The sequence below is a fragment of the Juglans microcarpa x Juglans regia genome, chromosome 6D (assembly GCF_004785595.1).
Source record: "Juglans microcarpa x Juglans regia isolate MS1-56 chromosome 6D, Jm3101_v1.0, whole genome shotgun sequence".
In the NCBI taxonomy this organism is placed as follows: Eukaryota; Viridiplantae; Streptophyta; class Magnoliopsida; order Fagales; family Juglandaceae; genus Juglans; species Juglans microcarpa x Juglans regia.
The window spans coordinates 23,037,709-23,051,891 of record NC_054604.1 but is presented as its reverse complement, the minus strand read 5'-3'; the positions used below and the strand labels follow the sequence as shown (position 1 = coordinate 23,051,891).

Below are 14,183 nucleotides of genomic sequence, written 5' to 3'. Positions count from 1 at the left end.
CCCCACCCTCCAAATGAGGCCATCCTTAAGAAGCCTTATAGCTTGCCAGATGCTTCTCCACATATAAGAAGATCTTGACCCTAAGTTTGCTTGGAACACTGAAGATGAGGGAAAATACTTAGCCTTAAAAATTCTGCTAGGTAGGGAATTTGGGGTTGTGAGGAATCTCCAAGCCTTTTTAGCTAATAAGACCATATTAAAACCAGTAAGGTCCCTGAATCCACACCCTCCTTTCTGCTTACCAGTACATAAAACATGCCAAGATTTCCAGTGCATTTTATCTTTATCTTCTAGGCCACTCCACCAAAAATTTGAAATTAAGGAGTTCAACTTCTAACATAAAGTTTTGGGCAAAAGAAACACACTCATGCAGTATGTAGAAATTGGTTGAAATACTGCCTTGATCAAAACTTCCCTTCTAGCTTGAGGTAGGAATCTATTTTTCCAATTTCCAATCTTACTTTGCACTTTACTCACAATATTCTGAAAAGCCTTTAATCGAGATTTTCCCACCAAACTAGGAAGTCCTAGATATTTCTCCATATTAGAAGAGTCATTTAAACCAGCAATCTCCTTTATATATTCCCTAGTTGGGACTTTTGTGTTTCTGCTGAAAAAAAAAAGAGAGGTCTTATCTCTATTGGGCAGTTGTCTAGAGGCCTCTTCATAAATGCTTAAAATATGATTCAATCTTCCCCAATCCACCATATTAGCTCGACAAAACATCAAACTATCATCTGCAAAAAATAGATGGTTCATGGACAGCACACCCCTAACAATAGGAACACCACAAATTAGACCTTGATCTTTAGCTGCAAATAGTTGAGAGAGGGCACCCTTGCCTTAAACCTCTTGAAGGTCTAAAAAGTTGCTGAGGCGAGCCATTCATTAATGCAAAAAAGCTGGAAGATGAAACACATTCCATGATCAAATGAATCCAATTCTGTGCAAAGCCTAACCTAGCCAAAACAGCCTTGAGGAACTCCCATTCCCCACGATCGTAAGCTTTGCTCATGTCAAGCTTTAATGCCATATAACCATTCTTACCATACATATTACTATTCATTGTATGAAAGGTTTCAAATGCTGCTAAAATATTTTTAGAAATCAACCATCGAGGCACAAAAGCACATTGAGTTGGAGAGATTAATTTTGGCAGAACACACTTCAATCTGTTGGCTAACACCTTTGCAATCATTTTGTAAAGCACATTACAAAGACTAATTGGTCAATATTCAGATAAAAACTAAGGCTTGAACTTCTTTGGTAACCTAACAAGATAAGTGTGATTGATCTCAACTATTGATTGCATATAATTTAGAAAAGATAGGACTGCCTTACAAACCTCCTCCTTTACCGTTGGCCAATGATCTTGAAAAAAACAAGCAGCATAACCATCAGGGCCAGGAGCTTTATGAGGACCCATTTGGAAAAGAGCATTTTCTACTTTTGCTGCAGTAAAAGACTGGGTCAGCATTGCATTCATCTCAGTAGAAACCTTTTGTGTTAAATTAGCAAGACATAAGTCAATATTAGAAAGATTAGAAAAAGTGAAAAGTGATTGATAATAGCTAGTGAAAGCTTTCCCAATATACTCTATCTTGGTAGACTTCGTCCCCTCTCATAAGCAACTCTTAGAATATGATTCCTTCTCTTCCTTTGAGTAGCACAAAAATGAAAATACTTAGAATTTTGGTCTCCCTTTTGAACCCAATGCACCTTTGCTCTTTGTTGCCATTTAATGTTGATTCTCTCCAAAAGATCATTAATCTCTCTCTACAAGTGCTTAATTTCTCCAACAAAAGCAGCAGTCATAGAAGATATGCAATCTGTCCATTTTGGCCTGCAGAAAATAATCAATAAGAGGCTCCTTGCTTTTGCTCCATCTTCTTAGAGTAGACATGCCTTGTTTTAGCTTATACATGACTGAAGAAAAACCAACTTCTGAGTTGTTAGAACCTTGTCCACATTTCCACAATGACCATGGAGGACCAGCTAGCCTCATATCTTACAATTCTATTGTGAGGCACATGTTGTTGTTTTCGTGGCAGTAATGAGATCATGATAGGACAGTGATCTGATGATAGTGTTGGCAAGACTTGAATGTTTCCATCTCCAAAAACATCACACCATTGTTTTGAAGCCACTGCGCTGTCCAATTTTTCTTTTGTAAAACAAGCATCCTATTTATTATTGGACCATGTAAAAAATCCATACCCAAAATCAAAATTACACAAATTACAATCCTGTAGCACCTGGTGAAAAGGCTTCATTTGACTCTGTTGCCTCTTAGCACGACCCCATTTCTCATAATTATACAAAATCTCATTAAAGTCAACAACATACAGCCACATACCTGAAGCCAAACTGTTCAAAGCTCTTAAACTATTGTAACCCAACATTCTTAATTCAGTCACGGGGTGTCCATAAAAACATGTCAGTATCCACTTAGTATTCTCCTCAGAAATCACCCTAGTATTGATATGTCTTTAAGGAAAGGATTGAATAGAGATAGATACCTCTTCCTTCCAAAAAATTGCCAAACCTCCACTGTAACACCACGTATTTTAATGTATTTTTATTGAATGATTATTTTTATTAATTCAAAAATTTATTCTCTTGTTTTAAAATTGTCAGATTTTTAGTGGGTTTATTTTATGATTTTTAATTTGTGAAAAATTAATTTTTAATATTAATTATTGTTATGCGTTTAAATTGTTCTTCATTTTAAATTAATTTATTGTTTAATTTAATAATTTTATCACTACGTTTAACTTATTTTATTTAACATGTTGTTTTGAAATTTTTTTCGTTGCATCATTTTTGTGACCCAATATGTGAGGATTGAACTTAATTTCTTTCCCTCTTTTTCTTTCTTCCTCTTCTCTTTTTCCCCTCATTTCTTTTCTCCACTCTTTCTCCCCTCTCCCGCCGCGACGTCCCTCTCTCCCTCTTCCTCATGCGTTTTCTTCTTCTCCACCCAACCACTGCCGCGCGCCACCGTGATTGACACCACGCTTCAATCCCAGCCTCTCTCGCGCCGTTGTTTGTCCCCATGCACGACGCAAGCCGCGGCACCTCTTGTGTTCGCGGGCCGCCGTCGCGCCACCTCCGACCACCATTTCTTCACCACATCCTTCTCGACCTCCTAGCAACCTAATGCACCCATCCTCAGCCTCGATCTGCCACCGGTGAAGCCCCACTATCAACATTTTTTCGTTTTGGACTTTTTAGCCTTCAACCGCCCTCTACACCGCCACCCATGGCCAACCACCACCACCATTAGATTCACCGACATTCCTAAGTCCTTCCCTATCAATCTCGGGTCTTGGTTTGTCCCCGTTCAAAAATGGGTATTTGAGACCCACGGCCACAGTGCATTTTGCACTGTTACATTGTTGTGTTGCCACTTCTCGCAGCTCCGTGATCCTTCAAAAATTATAATATAGCGCTGTAAGTATTTTTCCAAAGAAATTTCATGATTTAAATGAATCTTTTGCACTAACTCATTTTATTTGTGAAATGGTTGGTTATGCCAGACTAAGTTCAAGGAGTAAAGGGGTCGGATGGATTGGAAGATGGAGTTGTTTGTGTGTTTTGGAGTGTGTTGTGAATTGTTGGATGTTGGATATTGTGACGTTTCATGTACATTGCATATTTGCACCCATGATCATGTCTGTAAATGAAACTGGGTTTTCGTGTAAATGCATTCATGTTCATGTGTTCATTGAAAACTGGGTTTTCATTTGATAAAGGATTTTTGGGTGCGTGCGTATCACGACCCAAAGCCACGATGAGGCATTATCTCGGTGGAGCTCCTCTAGTCACTCGAGAGCGAAATATACTGAGTGACGTCCCCTGAGTTGTCGCTGGGCGATAACGGGATCGGACGGGATGGTAACGCTCTCATGCCGACTCCGTGACCCCACTACTGGTGGGGGTTAGAGGATGCTTGGCCACGAATGCGCTGGGTGCGGAACTGGGCATCACTCGTTACGAAGTCACTCGCACGGTCGTTACTCGTGGTGTGACGATGAGAGCCAGGGTGTGTAGATGATCCCTAGGGGAGATCATAGTGCATACGATAAAATTGGTTAATGGGCTAGTTTATGAGAAAATGGCAAGTTTTTGGATAAATGGTTATTTGAGCTATTTTCTGGGAAAATAGCGTGTGTTGGATGAAATGATTTTGTGTGGGTCATTTTCTAGAAAAATGACGGATTATTATTTTTGGGCCAAAATGGGATTTTGACCTGTGTTGGAAAATATATATTTTCGAGGAAAATGATATTTTGGGTCTGACGCATATTTCATCATATGCATGCATGTTGGTTGCATTAATATATTTTTATCTCATGGTTATTTGGTTTATACTTACCAACGGTACCGTTTTATGGTAACGCAGATTTTGATGCAGCGGAAGATGGGGGTGAGCTTGAGGATTCGGCTCCACCCGAGGAGTGATTAGGATCACTCGTTTTTATATTTGAACTTGTATTATATTTTATTTGGGATGACTGTATAACTCTTTTTAATCATTTTACTTATATTAGTTTGTATTAAAAATTCTAGTACTTAGTTGACTTACTTAATCTATCCGTTGTGTTGTTTATTGTACACTATTGCATGTACACACACTTGGCACTATCATTGGGATGCGTGACCGTGTTGTCATCATCCTGGTGTCTCGATTCTCGTGTTTCCTTACATGGGGGTCGGGGGCGTCACAAGTGGAATCAGAGCTGTTCGGCTCTAGGTAAAACCACTTGTCCCTTAGGTGAGGTACCATAAATTTGAAAAGTGTAAATTGAAATGATTTAATTTAAAGTTTGTTGTTTTTATTGGTTTTATTATTTTATTGTATACTACTTTGTTTATTTATTTTATTGTATGTTATTTAATTTTATTTGTTTTATTTTATGGTAGGTTATTTTATTTGTTTTAATTATTTTATTGTGAACTACTTCATTTGTTTTATTTATTTTCTCATGTGTTATTTATTTATGGAATTTTATTTTGTTTTGTTTTGTTTTGTTTAGTTTGTTTTGTTCAGACTTGAAAAGTGGGTTAAAGGTTGTGTTATGGCAGGAAGATGGTACGATTGTACATGTCATTGTTAGGCTTGAACATTTAGTGTAGTAGGCCTGAACTCTTGGCGATTGATGTGTTTTTAATATTGAGGCTTGAAGGGATTGGCATGGTCTAGGTGATCTCTTTGGGGAATAGGATAATTGAGGTTTTAGATTTCGTGGAGATATGACAGGAGGCTTTAGAATAAGATGTTGTAAGTTCAACGAACTTCAAGGTTAGATTTATCAGAAGTTCATCTAAGGTTGAGGCCCTATAGTTTTTAGGAAATAAGTTTATTGGATTTAAGGTGGTAGGTTCAACAAGCATTTGAAGGATTACTTAGATTAGAAGTTTTCGATCTTGCCGACTTTGATAAGCAGTTTGTTAACATTTGGGACTTTAGAATTTACAAGCTTTATAAGGTGAATGTTTTAGATTTAAGGTCATCGATCTTGAGGATTTCGGGAAATGATTCTTATCTAGTTTATGGTTTTAGAATTGCAGAGTTGATGGGCTGAATTATAATAGGATTTGAGTTCTTAGTTTTGTAGATTTGGTACGCTAGCTTGATCTATTCTAGCGATTGATTAGTCAGTAACCACTAAAATAAAATTGATCAGAGTTGAGTTACTGATATGAGAATTTTTCAGGAGAGAATTTCTTTGGAGATGGAAGGTAATGATCTAGATCGTGTATTTTCTGAAGATTGAAGATGTTGATCTAGTTCGAAAAATGGTTATTTTTAGTTCGAGGTTACAGTGACAGGTTAAGGATTTAATCCATATCAATTTTAAGGATAATAGATGGTGCGGATTTTGGAAATGATTCTTGTTGATTTCGAGGATATAGGTCCAGATGATGAAAATGGTAGTGATGGACCACTTGCACGTTTGGAGGATTATTGGTTTTGGCTAACCGTGCATGAGATCGATGCGAAGTAGTGGCGAGTGTGTATGCATTTCGGAGAGTATAGGTCCTAGTCTCATTTTTGGCTTGTAAGAAGTGGCTTGAGTAGGTGTTGAAGAGAAGTAAATACAATAATATTAAATTCAAGAGATTATGGCTTGGAGTTTTTTGGTGAGTCGATCGGAGTGTGTAGTCGAAGCGGGTTACTCAATGGAATGATGGTTGGCAATAATTGATATGATTTTCTACAGGAATTAATTGTGACGTGAGGTTACTTAGGAATTTAAATTTTAATGTTATACTTTCTTTTCGAGATTAAGCATCCAACTAGTTGAATTAAGGACATTTTTATTTAACTTAAAGAGAGATTGATGGGTCGTCATGTTTGGTGTATGATAAGATCTTAGAAGTTGAAGCTTAGACATCAGCGATGGATAATATGATCAAGTATGTGAGTTAATAAAGCATTAGGATCCTTGGGTGCTTTGCATTGGCTTTTGGTGGATTGATGATTTGAGCAGTATGGCTTGCCTTGAGGTTTAATAGTGATGTGCTATTGAAGGAACTAGTCGTACTAATACTAGCTTATAGGAGTAGAAGTAGGTGGGCGAGCTACCAAGAAGGTTTTGATAATGTTTTGGTGAAGTCAATGGTGGTTCGTAGTGAGTTTAGTTACCGCTTGATTAGATGTTATTCAGAATGTAGGTGATGAGCTTTTGGGTTTAGGTTGTTAGGTAGAAGTTTATAGGCGCTCTTATTGGTTGGTTGAGTTGGAATCGAGCCTTTTAGGGTATGTTCCTTATCTTAGATGAGATGGACGTATTTTGGGGTGAGGTTACTTGTTTGCAATTTGGGATGTTGAGGTTGATTGATATTAGTTTTCTGTCTATGAAATGGATGTATTTGTGGAATATTGATTTTGATTAAGGCAATAGAGTTATTTGAGGAATATGAGTGATAACTCAAGGTTTTGGGAAAGAGAGTATTTTCTACCGAAGCATGGTAAGAGTTTTCTGGTTAGTAGGTATGGAGTCACCTTGTATTCGATGGTGTTTTTTTTTATGAGCTCAAATTTTATGCATGTGGCGAATTATCAGAGTGTGCAGCAGAAGTGCGATATTTTAGTTGTAGTTAGGAGATTAGATTTTGTGCTGATTTTGAGGAATTAGTGGTGACTTGAATTTTTGAGATGATACTTGTAGTTGGAGATTAATTACTCAGATTGGACCAATTATATTATTGATGGTTAACTTTGGAAGTGTCCATTAGGTTACCAAAAGTAGAATACAATGAAGGTTTAGAAATTATAGCATAGGAGTCGATTGAGGTTAGCACAAATTATTGTATAGAGCTATTAATCATTGAAATTTACTGGATTTGTATTAAGGTTCTTGTGGAAAAGTGAGATTTTGGATAACATAGCCACCCTAGGAATACTGGACATGAGATGCCATTAGGAGACTAATGCAAGTATGATGGAATTACCTATGGGAGTAGACTTGAGAGAATATTACTCATGCCTGTTTGGGCTTTAGTGATGGAATGTTGTCTCAAGCGTGTTCTGGTTGTATCTTGTATTCTGCATTAGCGTGATGTATGACCTTACAAATTTCGAGGACGAAATTTTATTTTAAGGGGGGGAGGATGTAACATCGAGTATTTTAGTGTATTTTTATTGAAGGATTATTTTTATTAATTCAAAAATTTATTCTCTTGTTTTAAAATTGTCGGATTTTTAGTGGGTTTATTTTTAAGATTTTTAATTTGTGAAAAATTAATTTGATATGTTTCCTTAATATTAATTATTGTTATGCATTTAAATTGTTCTTCATTTTAAATTAATTTATTGTTGGATTTAATTATTTTATCACTACGTTTAACTTATTTTATTTAACTTGTTGTTTTCAAATTATTTTCGTTGGATCATTTTTACCACCCAAAATGTGAGGATTAGACCTCATTTCATTCCCTCTTTTTCTTTCCTCCACTCTTCTTTTTCCCCTCATTTCTTTTCTCCTCTCCCTCTTCCCTCTCCCGCGCGTGACGTCCCTCTCTCCCTCTTCCCCGTGCGTTTTCTTCTTCTCCACCCAGCCACCGCCGCGCGCCGCCGTGACTGACACCCCCCCTATCCTTCCCGTCCCCACCGGCCGGCAACCACCACCCTTCAATCCTAGCCTCTCTCGCGCCGCCATTTGTCTCCACGCATGATGCAAGCAGCAGCACCTCTTGTGTTCGCGCGCCGCCGTCGTGCCACCTCCGGCCACCATTTCTTCACCACATCATCCTCGACCTCCATGCAACCTAATGCACCCATCCTCAGCCTCGATCTGCCACCAGTGAAGCCCCACCATCAACATTTTCGTTTTGGACTTTTTAGCCTTCAACCGCCCTCTACGCTGCCACCCATGGCCAACCACCACCACTATTAGCTTCACCGACATCCTTAAGCCGTTCCCTATCAATCTCGAGTTTTGGTTTGTCCCCGTTCAAAAATGGGTTTTTGAGACCCACGGCCACAGTGCATTTTGCACTGTTAAGTTGCTGTGTTGCCACTTCTAGCAGCTCTGTGATCCTTCAAAAATTATAATATAGCGCGGTAAGTATTTTTCCAAAGAACTTTCGTGATTTAAATGTATTTTTTGCACTAACTCATTTTATATGTGAACTGGTTGGTTATGCCGGACTGAGTCCGAGGACAAAGGGGGTCGGATGGAATGGAGGATGGAGTTGTTTGTGTGTTTTGGATTGTGTTGTGAATTGTTAGATGTTGGATATTGTGACGTTTCGTGTACATTGCATATTTGCATGCATGATCATGTTTGTAAATGAAACTGGGTTTTCGTGTAAATGCATTCATGTTCATTTGCTCATTGAAAACTGGATTTTCATGTAATAAAGGATTTTTGGGTGCATGCGTATCACGACCCCAAGCCGAGATGAGGCATTATCTCGGTGGAGCTCCTCTGGTCACTCAGGAGTAGAATATATAGAGTGACGTCCCCTAGGTTGTCGCTGGGCGACAACGGGATCGGACGGGATGGTAACGCTCTCGTGACAACTCTGTGGTCTCTCTGCTGGCGGGAGTTAAAGGATGCTTGGCCATGAACGTGATGGGCGAGGAACTCGGCATAGCTCGTTACGAAGTCACTCGCACGGCCATTACCCGTGGTGTGACGATGAGAGCCAGAGTGTGCGGATGATCCCTAGAAGGAGATCATGGTGCATACGGTAAAATTGGTTAATGGGCCATTTTCTTGGAAAATGGTGAGTTTTTGGATAAATGGTTATTTAAGCTATTTTCTGGGAAAATAGCATGTATTGGATGAAAGAATTTTGTGTGGGTCATTTTCTGGAAAAATGACGGATTATTATTTTTGGACCAAAATAGAATTTTGGCGTGTGTAAGAAAATATCCATTTTCGAAGAAAATGATATTTTGGGTATGACACATATTTCATCATATGCATGCATGTTGGTTGCATTAATATATTTTTATCTCGTGGTTGTTTGGTTTTAACTTACCTGCGGTACCGTTTTATGATAATGCAGATTTTGATACAGAGGAAGATGAGAGTGAGTCTGAGGATTCGGCTCGGCCCGAGGAGTGATTGGGATCACTCGTTTTTATATTTAGACTTGTATTATATTTTATTTGGGATGACTGTATAACTTTTTTTAATCATTTTACTTATGTTAGTTTGTATTAAAAATTCTGGTACTTAGTTGACTTACTTAATCTATCCGCTGCGTTGTTTATTGTACGTTGTTGCATGTACACACACTTGGCATTATTATTGGGATGCATGACCGTGTTGTTATCATCCTGGCATCTCGATTCTCGTGTTTCCTTACATGGGGGTCAGGGGCACCACATCCACTTTGCCCAATCCCATCTACAGAAAATAAATTCTGAAAACCAAATTTAACTTTTAAAATATCCTGTTTAAACTTCAGCACCTTTGTTTCCATAAGAAAAACAATAGTTGGCTCATGAGTCTTGATCATGTAATCAAGATCACGAACTGCTAGAGGGTTGCCAATCCCTCGAAAGTTCCAACTTAAGAGTTTTATTTCTCCTAGCAGGGCTTTAACACAGCCTCCACCGATTCATTCTCATTCTCATTCTTAGTAAGTGCTCTAGTCTTCCTAAGAGCTTTCATAGGAAAATTAGATTGTAAATCAGAATCTTTAAAAGAGGACTTTCTCTTTCGACCACCTTTTGATATTTGAGAGTGAGCAACCCCTAGCCTTCCACCCTCCCTTATATGCCTTTTCCATTTCCGTAGTGAATTACCAGAGTCAGTATCTGAACTAGAAAAGCCACTACCCATACTATGCATCTGAGTTAGACCAAAAACATGAAAACACAGCCCTTCCCTCCCCTTCATCATATCCACATTTACTGCATTCGGTGAAGCCAAGGGGGGATCTACAACAGAAGGTGTCAATGATTGTAAGGTAGCAATTGTTACAGTTATTACCTTTGAGGGTACTATAGTATTCTTATCAGGACACGTGGACATAACTGTCTTATCACCTAATCCTTGAATAATATTTTCAGAAACTCCCTGTAACTATCCAGAGCAGTTACCATTTTCATGCAAGTCCTCAGTAATTCCTTGTGGAATAGCAGGAATAAATTTACTAAGTCCCATGAATGGACTTGAAGTAGGGGCTCTCATCCAACTACCATACTACAGTTTTGAAACATCCCTTCTAGAACCAACCCCAGGATTTTGAGAGCATCCATTCGTGCCATGTGAAAGCATACCATAGCAGAAGCAAAATCTCGGTATTCTCTCTTACTTAAATTGAATAAAAGACCTTTTTCCATATATATTAATTGTCTTCCCTCAAATCAGAGGCATAGTAAAATCCAACTCGATAAGTACATGAAGGAAACGCCCCAACTAGTACCCATATCACCAGCCTCCACATGAATCACCTTCCCAATTGAACACCAATCTCAGTATTCATACACCCAAAAGGAAAATTATGCAACTGGACCCAGAAATAAGTATGCGTGAAAGACATAGCAGATGGAGTAGTAAGGCGATCAAAATATTTAATGCAAAGAAGGCACTATCAAATGACCATGGTTGGCCATCCCACACCTTTTGCAGTGCAATCTCATTAGCAAATTCAAAGAGAAAAGTATTGAAGCCCACGTCAACAATGTTTACAGTGGTATCCACTTTCCATATCTTCAACATAGTACCCTTGAAAGCATCACTATTCACCCTCTTATTCATGATAATCTTACCAATCAAACTGAATCTACCCCTTTCTAACGTTGCATGGATATCACCTTCCCTTACAACAACATCCTCAGACTCCTCTTCCATTAGATACATTTTGTCCCACAAAGTGGCAATATCCTCAGCCATCCGTGGCTAGAGGTGAGCAAAGAATGAATTAAACACACCAATCTCCAAAGAGAAAGAACACATTACATGTGCAAACTCAAACCTTCACTTGGCAGGAAGGAGAGAAAACTTCCGCCTCACGCTCAAGAGAAAGACTACAAATAACGTTTGAACTAATGAGTCAAGATTTATGTAGAGGGGGGCCGTAGAATATATAAAATTTTGTATATAACAAAAAGCAAAGGATTACTTAAAAGCGTGCATAAATAAAATAAAAATAAAAGCATTTAACATGCTAATTGATCTCAATGTTCTTTCAATAAATAAAGATCATTAATTATCTTATTCTTTCTCAATATAGACTAGCAAATATTTTATAGACTAGCAAATATTCAAAACTAATTTAAACGTAACTACAACATAATAAATCAAATTAAAAACTTTGAGTTTACATTATGAATCAATGAGAATATATATGATTTGTAGAGAATATATCAAACATATTTGAGATTAAAGAAATTCACATATAATATTCTTTTATTTTTATTTTTATATTTACAAAGATTAAATTAATGTAAAATATCATGTTTTTGGGGGGCCATGGCCTCTCTGGCCACCACTGAATTCTTCCTTGCTTGTCCAAAAGATTGAAAAACTTTCATTGAAGGAAGTGAGCTGGTTGTGTTCAGCTGACCCTTCCCTTCAGCTTTCTTCTTTCTTTTCTTCTGCCAACACCTCCATTTGTCCATCGTTTAGTTGTTTATCTTTATGTTGGGAAGCTCTAAGGACATCATCTGCAATCTTGGCCCCCAAGTTTTACATATGACATCAAGGGAAGCAGAAAGAAAGAGGGAGAGTTGGACAAGTTTGATAAAAACTAGCAACTAGTTTCTAGTTTTCCTTTGGAAATCGAGACTGCTTCTGACCATTCACATGTGCATGGTGCCCTGCAGTCCTCTGCATCATTTCACAAGTTTAACTATTATCTCTTTAATTAATAATGAACCATACACTTAAAGGACACACATACTTGTGAGAGAGAGAGAGAGAGAGAGCTTCGGGCGACCATTTCTACTTCACTTTCTGTACTACAACCCGAGAGAGTTCCTTCTCACTTGCTCCTCTGCTCTTCTTTCTCTCAAACACACAAAGCTCAGATGAAACTCACCATCCACATTGTGAGAAAACGAGAGGGAGTTAACTAGTGGTTAGTATAGTGAAAATCAAGTATAAGCCTCAAGGTTATCAAGCTTGGTGAGTAATGTCTCTCTATATACTTCTCAATAGATGTTAGAAGGTTGTATTAGTGTTTTAATGGAAGCATTTTCTGTAACACCTCGTATTTTAGTATATTTTCACTGAAGGATTATTTTTAATAATTCAAAAATTTATTCTCTTATTTTAAAATTGGTAGATTTTTAGTGGGTTTAATTTATGATTTTTAAAATTTACGAAAATTAAATTTGATATGTTTTCTTAATATTTATTATTGTGGTGCATTTAAATTGTTCTTCTTTTTAAATTAATTGATTGTTGGATTTAATTATTTTGTCTTCATTTTATCATTACGTTTAAATTATTTTAATTGACTTGTTGTTTTGAAATAATTTTCGTTGGATCATTTTGTGACCTAAGATGTGAGGATTAGACCTCATTTCTTTCCCTCACTTTTTCTTTTTCTCTTTTTCTTTTTCTCCTCTTTTTCTTTTCCTTCTTTCTTTTTCTCCTTATTTCTCCCCTGCTTCTCTTCCCGTGCGCGATAGCCTTCATCAACTTCCTGTTCATTTTTCTCCTCCACCCACAGCGCCGCCGTGCGCCGCCCATTCCCATCACCGCCTCTCCCACCTCCTTCCCCACCCACCGGCGACTCCACCCCCGTGTTTTCAGCCCCTCCGGTGCTACGAAACTCCCCCACGCGTAGCTTCAAGTCGCACGGCTTTTGGTGCTCGCGTGCCGCCGCCGCGCCGCCGTGGCCCTCACCGCCCAGCTCATTCGCTCCCCCACCGGCTGGCGACCACCACCTTTCAAGCTCAGCCCTTATCTCGCTGCCGTTTGCCCCCATGAGCCCCTTCAAGCAGCAGCGCATCTTGAGCTCCAGCGCTGCCGTCGCGCCACCTCTGGCCACCATTTCTTCACCACTTCATCCTTGACCTCCTAGCAACCCAATGGACCCAACCCCAGCTCCGATCCGTCACCGGTGAAGCACATCCAACCTCATTTCCGATTTGGGTATTTTTGGCCTAAAACCACCATTTGCGCCGCCACTCACGACAAACCACCACCACCATTGGCTTCACCGACCTCTCTAGGCCCTACCTTTTCAATTTTGGGTCTTAGTTTGTCTCCGTTGAAAAGTGAGTTTTTGAGACCCACGGCCACAGTGTATTTTACACTGTTACGTTGCTGAACCGCCACTTCTTGTAGCTTCGTGATCTTTCGAAAATTATTATATAGCACTGTAAGTATTTTTCCAAAGAACTTTCGTGATTTAAATGTATTTTTGCACTAACACATATTATTGTGATCTGGTTGGACATGCCGGACTGAGTCCGAGGAGTTCGGGGGTCGGATGGATTATGGACGGAGTTGTGTGTTTGATTGGTATTGTGAATTGTTGGTTGTTGTGGTGTTGTTTCATGTATATGGCATATTTGCACGCATGTTCATGTTTGTAAATGAAAACTGGGTTTTCACATGATTGCATACATGTTCATGTGTTTATCTAAAAATTGGATTTTCATGTGAAATGATTTGAGTGTGTTTGAAATGACTAGATTGACTGGTTTGAGAAAAAGGAAAAGAGACTGTAGGGATGGTGGTAAGCAGGGATGGTGGTAGAGT

At 38.6% G+C, this 14,183-nt stretch overlaps 1 long non-coding RNA gene across 1 annotated transcript; it reads right to left on the bottom strand.

Moving 5' to 3' along the window:
* Positions 1–7,981: 7,981 nt before the first annotated feature.
* On the bottom strand, positions 7,982–13,358 carry LOC121234453. The gene is made up of 2 exons (XR_005934403.1): positions 13,323–13,358; positions 7,982–8,101 (listed from the first exon to the last, which is right to left on the bottom strand). It is a non-coding gene; the product is annotated as an uncharacterized LOC121234453 (long non-coding RNA).
* Between the last annotated feature and the right edge of the window lie 825 nt (positions 13,359–14,183).